This window comes from Natator depressus, chromosome 13 (assembly GCF_965152275.1).
Source record: "Natator depressus isolate rNatDep1 chromosome 13, rNatDep2.hap1, whole genome shotgun sequence".
Classification (NCBI taxonomy): Eukaryota; Metazoa; Chordata; order Testudines; family Cheloniidae; genus Natator; species Natator depressus.
In genome coordinates this window covers 11,819,128-11,836,827 of record NC_134246.1, presented here as the reverse complement: position 1 = coordinate 11,836,827, position 17,700 = coordinate 11,819,128, and the positions used below count along the sequence as shown (strand labels likewise).

General features: G+C 41.9%; 1 protein-coding gene and 1 long non-coding RNA gene across 3 annotated transcripts in view; one reads left to right on the top strand and one right to left on the bottom strand.

The window, feature by feature from the left end:
* The window catches only part of LOC141997279 (uncharacterized), a 181,211-nt gene that overhangs the window by 151,231 nt on the left and 12,280 nt on the right, over window positions 1-17,700 (bottom strand). The window lies entirely within an intron of this gene.
* The window catches only part of CIMIP1 (ciliary microtubule inner protein 1), an 87,378-nt gene continuing 74,581 nt past the window's right edge, over window positions 4,904-17,700 (top strand). Inside the window, exons 1-2 of one of the 2 annotated variants that reach the window (XR_012641701.1) lie at window positions 4,904-5,356; window positions 10,481-10,529. The gene's annotated coding sequence lies outside the window, so the exon portion shown is untranslated. Of the gene's footprint in view, window positions 5,357-10,480; window positions 10,530-17,700 lie in introns of those variants that run through there. The other variant, XR_012641702.1, reaches the window with a different exon arrangement.

Genomic DNA, 17,700 nt, shown 5'->3' with positions numbered 1-17,700 from the left:
CTGTATTACCACTAATCTCAGAGTAAGATTCAATACCTACAGATGGCAATTGTGAAGTTTAAATATGACGACTGTACAATTCAGTACTGAGTTTTTCCAACCTGATGCAATAATGTTTCACTTTTACATTTTCCTTTGAGTTACATGAGTATGCGATAACATGAGGTATCTTAGTAGTATGTAAATATTTATACCGCATCACCTCTTAGCATGCGATCGGCGTGCCCTGCAGAATTAAATAGATCCACCATTAGGGTGACTGTATTGTAAGTTTATCCATTGTGGGCCAGATTTTCATAGACTTTATTAACACAATTACTTTGCTGCCGTGTGCAAATCAAGCTATTGAACTTGCAAATGGACAGTTAGATGCATTTGTACTTACATAGTTACCTGATTTGTGTACTCTATTGTGGTAATTGCATACGTAATTTAGGCATGATTCTATGCCTCAATTATATAAACAATCTGCCCCTATATATCTAGGTCATTTTTACAGTGTGTATGTATAATATTGAAATGTATGGTTTCAGAGTCACAGCCGTGTTAGTCTGTATTCGCAAAAAGAAAAGGAGTACTTGCGGCACCTTAGAGACTAACCAATTTATTTGAGCATGAGCTTTCGTGAGCTACAGCTCACTTCATCGGATGCATACTGTGGAAACTGCAGAAGACATTATATACACAGAGACCATGAAACAATACCTCTTCCCACCCCACTCTCCTGCTGGTAATAGCTTATCTAAAGTGATCATCAAGTTGGGCCATTTCCAGCACAAATCCAGGTTTTCTCACCCTCCGCCCCCCCCCCCCACACACACAAACTCACTCTCCTGCTAGTAATAGCCCATTCAAAGTGACCACTCTCTTCACAATGTGTATGATTGATTATTAATTATTATATTATTATTATTATGATTGATTATCATACACATTGTGAAGAGAGTGGTCACTTTGAATGGGCTATTACCAGCAGGAGAGTGAGTTTGTGGGGGGGGGGGCGGAGGGTGAGAAAACCTGGATTTGTGCTGGAAATGGCCCAACTTGATGATCACTTTAGATAAGCTATTACCAGCAGGAGAGTGGGGTGGGAGGAGGTATTGTTTCATGGTCTCTGTGTATATAATGTCTTCTGCAGTTTCCACAGTATGCATCCGATGAAGTGAGCTGTAGCTCACGAAAGCTCATGCTCAAATAAATTGGTTAGTCTCTAAGGTGCCGCAAGTACTCCTTTTCTTTTTATTGAAATGTATGTTACAAAATATTCCCAATTCAGCATGTGTCTAACTTCAAGCACACGTAATCCCTTTCTACTCTGGTATTTACAGTTGGCATGTGCTTAAGTGCCATGCTGAATCTATATTCCTATAAATATAAGCCTAGTGTATTTTTATTGTAGTGGAAAGCTTGCCTTGACAACTATTGGATCCACCACTGCCTTTCCTTCACTAATTTCTGCAGTCTCAGGCCTGAGACACACCAGGATATATTGTGGAAACTAGGAAACTTGAGACTCTCAGTAGGGGTGAGTGAACTTGTGTTCTTGTTTCAAACCCACAGGAATCATGGGTTTGAAAGTTTGGCTTCAATTCAATCTTGACTAGGTTCACATTCACTTAAGAGAGGCTATGTCAATAGGAGCAGACAGAAATTTTCCAGTGAAATCATAGAGTAAAAGATGGAGGTGAGAGCAGGAAGAGGGTCTATAAGAGGATCCACAGGAGTTCAATTCCCTGTAAGGACCACCACTTTCTAAGGTCATCAGCACACCTAGAATTTGGGACCTTCACCACCAAGCACAGGTCTCTACCACTAAATAATCCATTATTTGGTAACAGTAGTCTCTTATCATCTGGGCCCCTCTCAGAAGATATGATACACCTAGCCAATATGTTGCATATTTCTGCCGTAGCAGGAAATCCATTAGAAGTAGGCACAGCAGAAATAAGCTACCTGAAAGCCTCATTCTGCTGGGGGGCTTAAAGAGGGCAAGTGGCTGGAGCTCAGACAGGGCCTGATCCAAAGCCCATTATAATCAAGCATATCGTGAATGCAACCAGTCCAGAATAGAACTGGTAAGAGGCAGATCATCTCAGTGATGAGCTGATTCAGAAGCTGCACCTGAAAAAAAGTTGTAAATCAGAGTGCAGCATACAAAAATGTCTGTTATATCTGGCTAACGGGGCCCACTTTCCAGAAAGAAATATACATCCTTATTAGCCAAATTCTATGCTTTAATTTTTCTGTTTTTGTAGATATTCTAAGTGCTTATTACTAACAGTTTGTTGTCCCCGGAATTCTTGTTTGTAGTTGATAAAAAGCATCCAGATGTCACCAAAAATATCTGCCCTGTTCTGTAGTCTGTACTGTACGTCACTCTTTCATATGCTTCTGAGTTTGACATTGAATCAACCATTCGGCACCAGATGGCCGAGTTTTACTCTTCCAGTTTGTTAATTTAATTCCTTTTTTAGAGCATATTGGGGCAATTTTTCTCTACATTCTATTTAAGCTGGAGGCACTTTGCATTTCAGAAGTATCATTTAAAATACAGAGGGCAGGATAGATCTGTAATCTGATACTTAAAAGGACAGTGGGCTTTTTATGGTAACTTATTTTTATTTTACAATTTCTATCCAAAATTCATGAATGACAGTACCCTTCCAGAGTGTATGATTTATTCTAGGTGTGTAAAGCATCCTATACATTTATGGCACAATATAAATAATAATCTAGTATTATTTTTGCAATTCCAGCAGGTGATGGAATTTCTCAAGTTCATGGAATCACTATAATGAGATGCAGAACTTCTAACATCTTTAATTATGGCCAATTTAAGATCTGATTCTGTGAAAGTAATTCTAATGGGAATTGAGGGCACTCAAATTTTGCAGAAGGGATAGAGCACCGTGCTGGGTGCTGGACTTTAGAATAGTATATTCCAGTGCTCAGTAATGGCCTCCTCACAGCTGAGAACACTGAACATCCGTTTATTTTTTTAAGATCTCATTCCAGTTCTCAGAAGGCTTCCAAGTGTGCTAGGGGGCCTTGGGTTGACTTGAATCAGACATCTCTGCAAAGTGGAAGATTGATACCTCTTGCATCTTATTTCTTGTTACTGGTCTGCAAGGCAGCAGTCTGGTGATGTTCTCAGAGAAGGATTTAGGAAGTTCTGTATTGTGGCTCCCAACTGCAGACACTGCCAAAAGAGTGCTCTACTCAGCCCCTTTTGTTCCAATTTGAAGGAAGAGACAAATCTGTTGTTTTTTTTAAAACCAGTTCTTCATCCTGTTTGTACAGTTTAGCCTTTAATCAACTTATTAATTGAAGGCTTACTGATATTGGGCCAAATTTCCTGTTGATATAACTCCAAGGGACTTTAATGGAGTTACATCAGCAAACAAATTCATACCATAGATTTTTAATTGGACTCCTTCCTGGATCTCCCATTTTCTATGCATTTTACCATCTCCATGAGCACCCAGTACTGGGCTTCTTGGAAATAACAGATAATCTCCACAATCTGATATTCTTTCATGCTGGATTAACAGTCGCTGACAACGAGTTCAGGGTGGAGAATACTGTTCATATACCTCAGACGTGAGCATGAGCCAAAGGAAGTGGTATTCAGAAGGAGGTATATTGCGCATCTGTGGCCAGTCAGTGAAGAGGTTGAGAAAGAAGTGCTGTCATTGCAGATGAGATGATGACCACCTGAAGATTTCATCAGTGCATTGTTTGAGTCTCCCCATGACAGAAAACAGAGTAATGACAATTGAGAGAAGAAGAGTTAAGGAACAAATCTGGGAATCAGGAGGCCCAATTCTGAGTTTATGCCAGTTTTATACACTTATGTACCTGCATTGACTTCATGGGACTGCTCCTGATTGACACTATCGTAAGTGAGATCAAACCATCAGCTCTGTGACCTCAGGGAAGTCAGTTAGGCCAAGATTTTTAAAGGTATTTAGGCATTGCTGTGCTCAGCATTGCAATTCCAAACTGATTTAGGAGCCTACATCAGATTTTCAGAAGTGACTTAGGCACTTATGGGCTGTACATAAATTACATAACATTTTTTGGTGATTTTCTAGACCCACCACCCACCTTTGCAACACTAAAACAAATATGCAAGATTAAGGATCCACCCACCTCCAGTGCATCACATAATTTATGGACAGCCCCTTAGTCTAAATCCCATTGACTGCCAATGAGATCTTGTCTCATAGGTGCCTAAATCCCTTTTGAAAATGAGATTTAGGCTCCTAAATCAGTTCAGAATTGCAAAGCTGAGCACAGCAATGCCTAAAAATCTAGGCTTTAGGGACAAATCATGCACCGATGTACTCCCATTGTATTTTTTTTGATCAATGGTATTATATAGGGTGTAAATCAAGGCAGAATTTAGTCTTCTCCTCCTCCTCCTCAGTATCCTCATCTGTGAAATGGTAATAGTTACTTCAAAAGGAGGTTGGGAGGCTACATTATTTAACATTGGTAAAGTATGTTAGAATCCTTACTTGGAGTGTGCTATATACTGATTCTTCTCTCCATCACACCAGTGTAAATCAGGAGTCAGTCCAATGGAGTTTCACTGGTGTAAAGGGTATTATTACTATGACAATTACTTAAGCAATGATGTGAGAAATAAGAGATTGTTAATTACTATTAATTACATAGTCACACAAGGAAGTATTGGGGGAAGTGGGTTAAGTGAGAAGTACTGTATCATTTTTCTCCTGCTAGAAGCACAAAATGCTGAGTTTACTCTAGTGATTTGAAAACTACCCTTCCAGGATACACAGCTGAAGCACCAAGAGTACTTTCTGCTGACCTATGAATTTCTCACAAATTAATTTACTCCTTAGCAATGTTCACTGACCAAAATAGAAGTTGTGCAGAGTTTTTACTGGCAGATAATTTTGTTAAGTACCGTAAGTCAGTATTTCTGGGCAAGGCTACTATCGTAATATGGTTTTCTTTTTCTTTTTTTAAAGAGAGGAAATATCAACACTTTTACACCTATACGAATTCAGACTCATTTGATCCTGCAAATTTGACTCACATGAATACTCTCATTGGCTTTAATGCAAATATTCACAAGTATGTACCAGAGAGCCCAGAGGAAAGATGGAGCAGTGATTAACAGCCAATCTGGGAGAGAGAAGACTTGGGTTCAGCTCTGCGCTCTTCCATAGATTTTCTCTGTGACTCTGAGCAAGGGGAGAGCCGGCCCTCCTTCCCAGCTCTGTGACTGCAATGGCGGGGGAGAGAGGGAGAGAACCCCCTCCTTCCCAGTCCCAGCTCGGGGCTTGCCACAGCGGGGAAGAGAGGGCACATCCATCGCATTAGAAAGGTAAGACTACTGATATTAAAATATGAGTTGTGTGCTTTTATTTGTAGAACAAAAATGTTAATTATTATTAAGGGTTTTTTTATATAGCACTTTTATGCAAAGCGCTTTACAATAGTTAGCTAACGGCACAAACAACATTTGGAAAGATCGTTAAGTGGTCCGCTGAGCCCCTCAGCAATTTTCAAGTGGTCCACAAAAAAAAAAGTTTGAGAACCACTGCTTTAAAGTAAGTGCATTTGCAGTCCTTGCTCTGTGCTATAAAGTCTATGTCAGCTTGGCAAAAACATTTATATACCACTGTACATGGCGGTTTCCTTACCAGTATATTCACTCTTTAAAAGTGATAGAAGGCCAACCCCTAAAATAAAACAATTATATTATTATATTCCAGTACAGCCCAGTGCTCCAGCTTGAAGTAAGGGCCCCAGTAAGCTAGGGTCTGTACAAACACAGAGACACAGTCCCAGCTCCAAAGAGCTTACAGACTAAGAAGGCAAATGACACCCAAAGGGTACGTAGACAGAGGGATCCAATTAAACAGATACATGTTTGTATACATTTGCTAAATAGTTTTCATTATTATAAAGTGCTAACTTTCCTCACCTCCCCCACTCAGGCTAGCATCCATAAATTGACTGATTTCTTGTAGATGCCGCAATGGAAGTTGGCATTGGGACATTACCCCAGTTTGCTCTCAGAATTAGTGCAAATTTCCCATTTTCTGTCTCCTATCAGTTTGTTAGGATTGTGATACTTTACTCTGACTGCAGAGGAAATCTTTGATTAGCCACCTGAAGCTGGATACCTTTTTATTTATGTTTTTATTGCTGGTTGAAAAACCAAAACAGTGGAGGGGAATAAAGAGGATCTGGAGAATTGTAGACCAGTCAGCCTAACTTTGACACCCGGAAACATACTGGAACAAATTATCAAACAATTGATTTGCAAGTACCTAAAGGATAATAGGTTTCAGAGTGGTAGCCGTGTTAGTCTGTATCAGCAAAAAAAATGACTAGTAGTTGTGGCACCTTAGAGACTAACAAATTTATTTGAGCATAAGCTTTTGTGGGCTAAAACCCACTTCACTGGATGCATGCAGTGGAAAATACAGTAGGAAGACATATATACACAGAGAACATGAAAAAATGGGCGTTGCCATACCAACTGTAACGAGACTAATCAATTAAGGTGGGCTATTATCAACAGGAGAAAAAAAAACTTTTGTAGTGATAATCAGGATGGCCCATTTCAAACAGTTGACAAGAAGATGTGAGTAACAGTAGGGGAAAAATTAGCATGGGGAAATAGTTTTTACTTTGTGTAATGACCCATCCACTCCCAGTCTTATGCCCAAATAAATTTGTTAGTCTCTAAGGTGCTATAAGTACTCCTCGTTTTTTGCTAAAGGATAATAGGGTTGTAAGTAAAAGCCAACATGGATTTGTCAAGAACGAATCATGCTAAACCAACCTAATTTCTTTCGTTGACAGGGTCACTGACCTAGTGGATAGAGGGGAAAACAGTAGATGTGATATATTTTGATTTTAGTCAGGCGTTTGATATTTTCATAAGAAAACTAGGGAAATTACTATGAGGTGTATGAACAACTGGTTGAATGACTGTAGTGAAAGAGTAGTTACCAGTGGTTCACTGTCAAAAAGGAAGAACATATCTAGTGAAGTCCTGCAGTGGTTCTGGGTCCAGTACTATTCAATATTTTCGCTGGACTTGGATACTTGAGCAGACAGTAGACTTATAAATTTGAGGATGACACTAAAATGGGAGAGGTTGCAAGCACTTTGGAGGAAAGGATTAGAATTCAAAATGACCTTGACAAATTGAAGAATTAGTCTGAAATCAACAAGATTATATTCAATAAAGACAAGAGCAAAGGAAAAAATCAAATGCACAGCTACAAAAAGGGGAATAACTAGCTAGAAAGCATACTGCTGAACAAGATCTGTGGGTTATATTGGACCACAGATTGAATAGGAGTCTTTTTTGCAACTGCATCACTGTGTTGGCTACTATAAGTCTGGGTTGTATTAACAGGAACGTTGCATGTGTAAGACATGGGAGGTAATTTTCCCCCTCTACTCAGCACTGGTGAGGCCTCAACGGGAGTACTGTATCCAGTTTTGGGCATCATAGTAAGAAAGATGTGGGAAAATTGGAGACAGTCCAGAAGACAACAACAAAAATAATAAAAGATTTTGAAAGAGGAAAGGTTTAAAAAAACTGGACATGTTTAGTCTTGAGAAAAGAAGACTGAAGGGGGATCTGATAACAGTCTTCAAATATGGTAAAGATTGTTATAAAGAGGATGGTGATCAATTGTTCTCCATGTCCACTTAGGGTTGCCAGGTGTCCAATTTTCAACTGGAATGCCGGGTTAAAAAGGGACCCTGGCGGCTCCAGTCAGCACTACTGATGGGACGGTTAAAAGTCCGTTTGGTGGTGCAGTGAGACTAAGACAGGCTCCCTGCCTGCCGTGGCTCTGCACGGCGCCCAGAAGCAGCAGCATATCCTCCCTCCAGCTCCTAGGCATAGGGGCAGCCAGGGGGCTCTGTGTGCTGCCTCCACCCCATGTGCCAGCTCCACAGATCCCATTGGCCAGGAACCATGGCCAATGGGACCTGCAGGGGTGGTGCCTGCGGACAGCCCGCAGAGCCACCTGGCCGTGCCTCCACATAGGAGCCAGAGGTGGGACATGCTGCTGCTTCCAGGAGGTGCCTGAGGTAAGCACCTCCTGTAGCCTGCACCCCCTTCCCGCACCCCAACCCCAACCCTGATCACCCTCCCGCCCTCCAAGCCCCTCAGTCCCAGCCCGGAGCACCCTTCTACACCCCAAGCCCCTCATCCCCAGCCCCACCCCAGAGACAGCACCCCCAGCCAGAGCCCTCCCCTGCGCACATCCCAACCCCTCAGCCACAGCCTGGAGCCCCCTCCTGCACCCCAAATCCCTGGCCCCACAGCAGAGCCTGCACCCCCAGATGGAGCCCTCACCCCCTCACCACATCCCAACCTCCTTCCCCAGCCCAGAGCCCCCTCGCTCACTCTGAACCCCTAATTTATGGCCCCACCCTGGAACCCACACCCCAACCCCCTGAGCCAGCCTGGTTAAAATGAATGAGTGAGGGAGGGTGGATGACGTGAGTGGGAGGTGGTTCCTCAGAGAAGGGGCAGGGCCTCACATGAGGGGCGGGGCAAAGGTGTTCAGTTTTGTGGGAGTAGAAAGTTGGCAACCCTATGTCCACTGTAAGTAGGACAAGAAGTAATCAGCTTATACTGCAGCAAGGGAGATTTAGGTTAGATATTAGGAAAAACTTTCTAACTAGAAGGATAGTTAAGTCCTGGAATAGGTTTCCAGGGGAGGTTGTGGAATCCCTGTCACTGGAGGATTTTAATAACAGGTTAGACAAACATTCGTCAGGGATAGTCTACATCTATTTGTCCTGTATCATCATAGAGGATGGAAGAGAATGACCTCTCAAGGTCCTTTCCAGCCCTACATTTCTATGAGTCTGTACACTGTATGAGAGGCTTGTGAATCAGTGACTTCCAGAAGGCTTGGTTTCTGGGGAAAGTCTCAGAGAAGCTGGGTATGCAATTATCACTTGTTTGAAAATCTGTGCCTCAGGCTGTATTTAGGGCTACATGTTCAACTATGCAGGAATGACCTGCATCAAAATCTGGCAGTTCCCCTTACAGAGAGTTTCCTGACAGGATTCCTTCAGAGGGGCAGAATGAGTTGGGGGCTCAAATTTCAAGCCCAGCAGATCCTTACACTGCATGGAATCTCAGGGGCTTCAGCAAGGCCAGGACCATCTTCACAAAGACTGTGTGGGTCAAGAGTGGGTTTCCACCCCCTCCGAGCAGCATCAATGTACCATGCAGTTGGTGGAGGAATGACAACTGGATAAGGCCCATTTCCTCAGACCTGGTCCTGCACAGGCGTGACTAGATATCACATGGCAGCTCATTCTCAAAGCATCTTTGAATGGGTCAATGTTACCAATAAACCCATTTTCAACCATCTTGTCATATATAACGGAGTGAAAACATTTTAAGGAAGGGAGGATAATATAATACTCCCATTGTCTGGAGACTGGTGGGTAAACCATTATGCCTCTTAATAATTTTAGGCTCTGGATGGCACATTTTAAATAGCTACAGAAGCTCTCTGGCTGTACACATCTGGCTTAGAACCTCCTGTAGTCTCCTTTAAAGATCAGACTCCCCATTTGTTCTTTAGTCAATGCTGCTTCTGGCTCAAAGTCACACTGTCTTACTCAAAAGCAGAGTCAAATGTAAAAAATTGTTCAGTAATTAACTGGTAATTTGTAGAGGAGGTAAGGTGTCTTTACAGTAGGGGCTTAATGGGATCCTATTGAAAATGGTCTGAAAGTACCGCATGAAAATACAGGGAAAGACATTTGACCTCATCTGCACCAGTTTCACAAATAAAGCCTTAATAGCAGCTTGCAATCACACTTGGCTGGGCTTTATTTCCCAAACATGCAAGGTCCAAACTACAAGGCCAGAAGCAGTGACTCACTCTGCCAGCTGCTGGGATGGTACAGAGCAGCTTGCTGTTCTGCCACGAGCCATTTGATGCATGTTGTAAAAGCCTCCTATACAGCTGATTCCTCCAGAAAACGTCTGATTCTTTGTTGAATGTACATTTTTGGTGGGAGGAAAGAAAAATAAAATCAGATTTTTTTAAACAAGGCACACAGAACTAAGTAATATTAATGACAGTAGGTGACTGAAAAAAAGGGTTCTGAGGGTTTCTCCTGCAAAAGCAATGTAAAGTATGGCTCTATCTTTTACTCACGAGGCTGTGCATAAGGATATTGCGGCAATGTTACTTCTGTACATCCAATTCTAAAACAAGGAGACGAGGTTATAAGATTGGGGTGTAGGTCTTTACTATTTATATCATGGGTCAGATCCTCATGGGAATAAACACCATCTGAGGACCTGACCCTATGATTCTGTTATCAGAAACTATGACTAGGAAAACTCTATTTGTCTTATCTGTTAGGTCAGAGCCGAAAGTCAAGATGAATGGCGATCTAAAAATGGCCATTTCCCCCCCACCCACCTCCCATTATCTTTTAGGGCTGATTATCCACCTGCCTATACCATTTGACACTGATGTAACACCCACAGAAAGAGGAAATCACCAGTATAGCCAACAGATGTAATGTTGGTGGTACTTTTCAGCAGAAGGTATGTCTTCCCCCCCGTCCTCAAGTGTGGGCGACTCTCCAAAGGTCTGGAGTTTAGCTTCGGAATGAATAAGCAGCCACAGATTGGGGATTAACACAAACTGTATATGACCTCTCTAAATATCTTGATTTTTCATAATTTGCCTGAAAAAGTTTCACATGAGCTGGCTTACCTCATGAGACTTCTCGGACTTCCTGTTTCTAAACTGCCCTAAACTACCATGAGATCAGCCGTCCTTGGGGTATTTTAGCATTTCTGGATCCAGACCTGGCTAGAATTCAGAAGCGTAGAGGCAACAGCACTAATGAAAAATAACAGTGTGAGGTGGGGAGAAGTTAAATGGATTTTTCAAAAGTCTTCAGAAACATTCAGATGCAAATTGGCAACATTTCATGGACAGGGTGGGAGGGAAGGTGAGGAGAGCATCTTAGCTTGCCTGACCTGTATAATCCATTCCAAGTGTATATATCTGAGATTGGGTGTAACGCACTCAGCAATGTATCAAAAGTCAAAACCCATCAGAAAAAGCCACTATTCTTTTCCTCAGGCTATTCACTGCTACTGATTTCCCACTAACATCCTCTTCACATCACATGCTGTGTTCACACCTCTTCCATACCTCAGAACAATTGATTGACTGATATATGGAAGAGTTGAAAATCCTCAACTCTATAAACTTCCTGAGGATACAAAATTTCCTGCTTTGGGGCATAAGCCAACCACTACATGGCTGAAGTTAGAAAGAAAGTCTTGGAACCGCAGAAAAGCTCCAGGAGACTGGAAGAAAGTTAATGTTGTGCCAATATTTCAAAAGAGTAAATGGGATGACCTCAATAATTATGCCAATCTGACATCGATCCCAGGCAAGATAATGGAGCAGCTGATATGGGATTGATGAATAAAGAACTAAAGGAGGGTGATATAATTAATGGCAATTGACATGGGTTTATAGAAAACAGATCCTGTCAAACTAACTTGATATCTTTTTTGATATCATTACAAGGTTGGTTGATAAAGGTAACAGTCTGCAGTCTCCTCTGTGGAGTCTGCATTGAGAAGCCACAAAACTCTGGACACTTATGATCTCCCATGAATGGAAGCCAAGAATTCCATTCATTCATTCATTCAGGTCCCTCTCAATCTCTTACATCTCTCACTGGCTGCCAGGCAACTCTAGCAACATTGCAGTATCTGTGCCATAGCTGGGCTGTTTCGTTTATTAATTTATTTATTCATTAGCAAGCCACTATGACCCACAATGGGATGTTATCCTGTTCCCAGGCACAAGCAACAGGTACAGATGCTAATCAATCAGAGCCTAGGCGCTTCACACCATTTGCCGGCATAGATAGAGACGTGTTCAAACATACAAAAGCACTCAAATCAGGGCAAATCCATTCTTAAAAACACAGCTAGAATTCATGTTCTCCCCTATCTGTCCCATGTGTATTACTGCCCGTTCCATTTTCCTACAGATTCTATAAATCAGGCAAAATGCCTTCATTGTAGCGTGACACAAAGCAGAGGAAATCCATTTTACTCAGGCCCTGCCTACTCTGCTGTCTCATTTAATACCATGATAGATTCACGACTTATCCACAAAACCTTCAGCCAAAAATCTGTTTCTAACTCTGACTTCTTTAATAATCTGGCTGCGGTGACATAAGAGGCAAAAGGAGTATTTGTGCACTGTGTAGCGTGCCGTAGATTGTAGGCATGTTCCACCATCCAGCTTTACCTACACAGCAGTTCAAGCCGTCCAACGATCAGGTTTCAGCACAAAGTGCCATGGTATTCTTGGGGGCTTGGTTCATTTTTCATAGTTTTGGGTCAATCTGAAACTGTATTTTTCATGAAATAAACTATTTGTCTCAAAAATGTCACTCAGCTCTAGTGTGTAGCCTCAGCTGCCCACCACCTCAGCTTGAGGCACAAGATGAGCAAGGGCGAGCAGGGGAATAGGTTCTCTGGTATGGGCAACTGTGCCTTTAAGACAGAGGTCTTCAATCTGTAGGGCATGCCCCGCTACGGGGGGCACTGAGTAATGTTCAGGGTGCATGGCTGGGGCCTGGACCAGCCCCCCCAGAGGGTGGGGAGGGAGCACTGCCCAGCTCTGCCTCTGACCTCGGCTGCCTGCCTGCCCCTGGAGTGCTGGCTGCCTGCCTGCACCCTCAGCTGTGGCCCTGGCCCCCTTAAACCTGTCTGCGTCCTCCCCCTCCCAGAGCTGTGGCTCGGCTCCCGGTTTTGTGTGTGTGGGGGGGGGTGCAGACACGGCTAATGGGGGGCACAAGGTAAAAAGTCTGGGGACCACCGCTTTAAGGGCTGAACTTCCCCGACAGTCTGCATGGGGTGCTGTGAAACTCTTGTTATGCACAGCCAGTTGGAACTGGACACGGAATAAAGCAGATCTGAGATCTCTTACAAGGTCTTTAATCACGGAGTGACCACCCAAATAACCCAGATAAATCTCCCAAACATACTCTGATTCCAAACCACATTGCAAGATCTCCACCATATCTGGAGTTGAATATTTGAAGTTCTTAGAATCAACATGGGAGTAAACTCTGAATGCACTTTAAAGTAATAGATTTCAGCTCATAATTCCATGCCCAATACACATTAACACAGTCTGGATTTTATTCAGCCTAGAAAAATATCAATGCAGAAAATGGAAATATGCACTAGTATATGGACAGTGTGGATAGTTATATCCATGTAAAGATCAATACATAATACTCTCACGAAATAATAAGTGCTTTATTCCTCAGCCTTTGTGTTTCATGTCTGAGATTTATCGTTGTACTTGGAAAGTTTCCTAGTTATTGGCTTTACCCTTTTCAAGGACTCTGGAATGAAGGGCAGTTGTGATTACCTATTAACTGTCCACTTCATTTGACTGTAAATCATGGTGAAAAATTCCAATTTTACATATTTAAAACAGTGGAAAATATATATGACCGGTCACAACTTTTTGTTAGACTTGTGCTAATGCTTCAATGAATATGTTATAAGAGTGACCATAAATTATTCTGTCTTTGAAAAGAAAAAAGACAACATCAGCCAACCATAAAGATTATGCCACTCTGAAAGCTGGCAAGACCTTAAAGTGGAAAACGACATGTAGTCATTACGAATGCTTTCATTTTGGCAAGGATCAAATCGCTCCATTGGTTTCAGATGTAACCTAACACAAAGAATAGTCAGTGGCTAAGGTGAGGATGTACATGTTCACACTGTTTGAATTAATATCTTTTCACATCCCTAGACTATCTTAATCTGCTTTCACATTGCCTGCAGAGAAAATTCTTGTACCGCTACCTAGGTGGATATCCTTCCACAAAACCAAATATCTCCAATCCACTGTGTAGTCCAATGAGACTAGGAACTCTGTTTGAACCGGAATGAGGAAAGTTGAGAATTTTGGGTCCCAATCTTTTTGCCAATGGGATTGCTTTGGTTTCAGACAGATTCATTCTTACCTGCTATAATTCACTAGCATGTACAGTTGTACTTAAGCTCATTTTCTTATGCCCTGGCCTAGCTGTGCAGGCAAATGGCAGTGTTACGGTACCTGTACTGTAGATATTTGCAATCATTTTGCAGGAATTTTCTCTCCTAAGCCCCAGAGACAGGATGCATGATATCAGCCTCTTACATATGTAATCAGTTTCTAATATAAAATAACTAGAGACTTACATTGTGGGTAAGGCTAAGTCTTGCAGTTCTGAGCAATTGTTTCTGTGGTTTTCCCATTTTCCCTTCCAGCATTGTAATCTGAGGGTCATCTAACCATCTGAGAGCATGATTTCAAATGCCACCCTCTTGGGTGCTCGAGAGCTGAGAAACAGCCCACTGAAAACTGTAGCAGAACCTAGAGGATTTGGGGCCAGTAAAATGTAGCACTGAACAAATGATCTGCTCTGAACAGCCAGGAACTGGGGGGAGAAGTTTATAAGCAGTAGCAGCAACCACTTCTGCAGAACATCTGCCTTTTGGGGATCTGCCAAATGCATTGACATGTAGAACAGCTAATCCAAATGATAGCCAGTGATCCTCCCGCAAAACAAAACATACTCTAAACATTTGAGATGCATGGCACTGTAGAGTGGGTACCAACTATAATCCCCATATTTTAACAAACAAATTCACTCAAGAAACAGTATCATTCATTATCATTTCCTTTCATTTCACAATACATTGGCACGGGTCCCAAGTGTCATAAATAGACATAGCTCCACTGAAGTTAATGGATCTTTGCTGATTTACACCAGCTGAGGTTCTGTCCAAATATGTTTAGCCCACAAATTTCTGTGGCTTTTGTAGTATACCAGAAGCATTTGGGTGGGTGACAGCTTATGGCTAGTATGATAAGTGTGTGCAGTAGTTATAGCAGGGACTCCTGGATCCTCTCCTGACTTTGATACTGCCAATGTGTCAGCTGGCAAAGATATTTAGGTCTACATTTGCAGAAAGTTATGTGCACAAATGCTGGCGCAAAAATTGTGTGTGCATTTGTGCATCGAAGCCACATGTGAAATTACCAGGATTACATTATTTGAAAATCTTACCCTAAAATCTCTCTGTATCTCCATCTGGCCAGTGGGAATATCATTGCCTGCTTCATACCGGTATTGCGTAGCAAGGTTTGCAAAGTTGCTATCTTCAGGTGAAAGACTCCATAGGTTTAGTGAAAGAAGAATCAAAACCAACAGAGTTACTGTCCAAATTATATGAGAATCGGGCCCCTTATGTATCAACATATCTCCATTGCCCATCTTTGTAGCATTTCGGCAACAAATAGAGTGTGTACAGAACAGCATGTATAAGACTGCAAAGTATTGTTACTCTCAATAACAGCAGGTGACCTCTTCCCACAATAGGTCTGGGCATTCGGAACAGTTTGCTAGAATCCACCTGGTTACACCCTGGAGGTTTGTAATGGTTATCCTCCCGATTTGGATGTCAGAGAGTTGAAAGCTATTTGGCGTTTACTTACCTCCCCGCAGATGAAAAGCTTCTGCAGCTGGCGTGCTGATTCCAGCCCTATTGCTTTTCTTCTGTTGTTTTGTCTCCAAAACCCTGTCCTTTGTTGCACTGTTTATTGTTTCATAGTTTTAAAATGAATTCACGGAACTGAAAACAAAAGTGATTCATAAGATCTTCACAAGGTCACAGCTAAAAGTGACAATAAGCTAATGCAAGAAGAGAGAGAGTGATGCTTTAGGAGCCACATGTTAATAACTATGTCTCAGTATCTTGATTAGCAGTAACATGGGGCAATCCAACCTTTATATTTGGGAGAAATGTCTTAACAGTTTCTAATTCAAATGGTTTCCACTGCAAAGACTATCCAGCATAGGCATAAAATCTCTCTTTAGGAGCAGATTCTTATAGGCTAACTCATGCTGTATAGCTCCTCAGTCCCTGAATAGCCCCAAGTGAGCTTAGTAGAAGTAAGGGGCTACCCAACATGAGGAATATCAGAGTCTGGCCATCTTGTATAAGGAATTGTTCTTTAGTGGTAATAGCATGAACAGAACTGCTGAGTTCTGGGTCTTGTTCTGGAATCTGTCTCCTCTGGAATCATCACACTGAGAACCAGGGTTTCAGAAAATTCCAGCTTTGGGGAGGGAGAGGAAGGGAGGGTTGTTTTGCTTTATTTACACTGCTGTGGGGTTAACAAGTGATTCTACTGAAAATTGGGAGTAGTTACATTCTGAAGGGGAGGAGAAATCAAACAGCTAAATTGTGTGCAATATCTGAGCAGAATTAAACAGAAGGGAAAGTCAGTCCACAGTGTCAAATGTGGAACTTATTTTCTACATCTCTTGGATCTGAATTAAATCTAGACCCAGAAGCACAGGATGTTCAAGCAGGCTGAGCACTTGGGGAAAAAAAATAGTTGAAACAGCAAACCACAGAGAATCTCAACTCCAATGTGCACTGGAGCAAAACCTGGGCTCCTGCCAAGCCTGTCTTTATTCTAAAGATTCTTCTTTACTGGCAAACAGTCCTTTCCTGGGCATTCTTCCTTCACAGGACCTGTCTGCTCCTAGTGATGAAATTCAGTGACGAACCTGAGGTTTCTGCAAAAACAGATTGCACCTTTTTATTGAATTATTGTGTCTGCAAAAATGTGAACACAGCTAGTTTTGTTCAACAATTCAAACAGATGTCAGGAACGTGATAGGCTTATTCCAATTATTTCTTTTGTGCACCACAGACTCCATATAACATGCAGGAATAGGTCTCTTTTAAAATGTAACATTTTATTAATTTTCCAAGGTTCAATATGGTAATTCACAAAACGTAAAAAAAACAACACCACAAAATGTAAACCAAAGTACTGAGACCATACAAGGAACACATACGATTATCCCTGGAAACTTACAAGATTCATGTACGACTCTTTGCATTATGGAAATAATATCAAGGTCATGTAGGAAACTGATACAAAAGCATGACTGAACCCCACTAGTGTCTAGGGTTTTTTTCTTCAATATTAAAATATAATTCCCAGTCTCGCAATGAGACACGGAATCAAACTTTACCTCCATGGGATCTACAAACTGACCCCATAGTCCATGCTTATCACAAGAAAAACAGAATACTGGAGCACATGCTGGTGGTGACAGTGAAAGGAAATTGATTGTAATTATGAAATAGGTCACCTTTCTGTCTGTGTGTCAGCTGCAAGCCAGTGATAGATATGGGTGATATTTCTCCCTGCTGATGCATGAGTGACACATGAAAGTCTTCAAGCAGCAGCTGCTTGCATAAAAGCCAAAGAACATAATCAAAAGCAATAAGCAACTGCCCTTTAGAAGGGAGTGAAATGAAGAGGGGTTGTGCAGCTGACTGACAGTTTTGCAACAACAAAAATTAAAAAGTTTAAACTCTATTGTGCTGGCAATGGGCTTATGCTTTTTCTTGTATGGTTTCTACTGCACCTGCGCCCTTTGTGAAAAAATACATACAATGAAGAGGGAAAGAGTAGAAGGTTTTCCTTGCAATTAAGGGCCCGGGCCAGGACTCAGGAAATCTGGATTCAGTCTCTGGCTCTGCCACTGACTTCTCATGTGAACTGGGGTTGAGCCAGTTAATCTCAG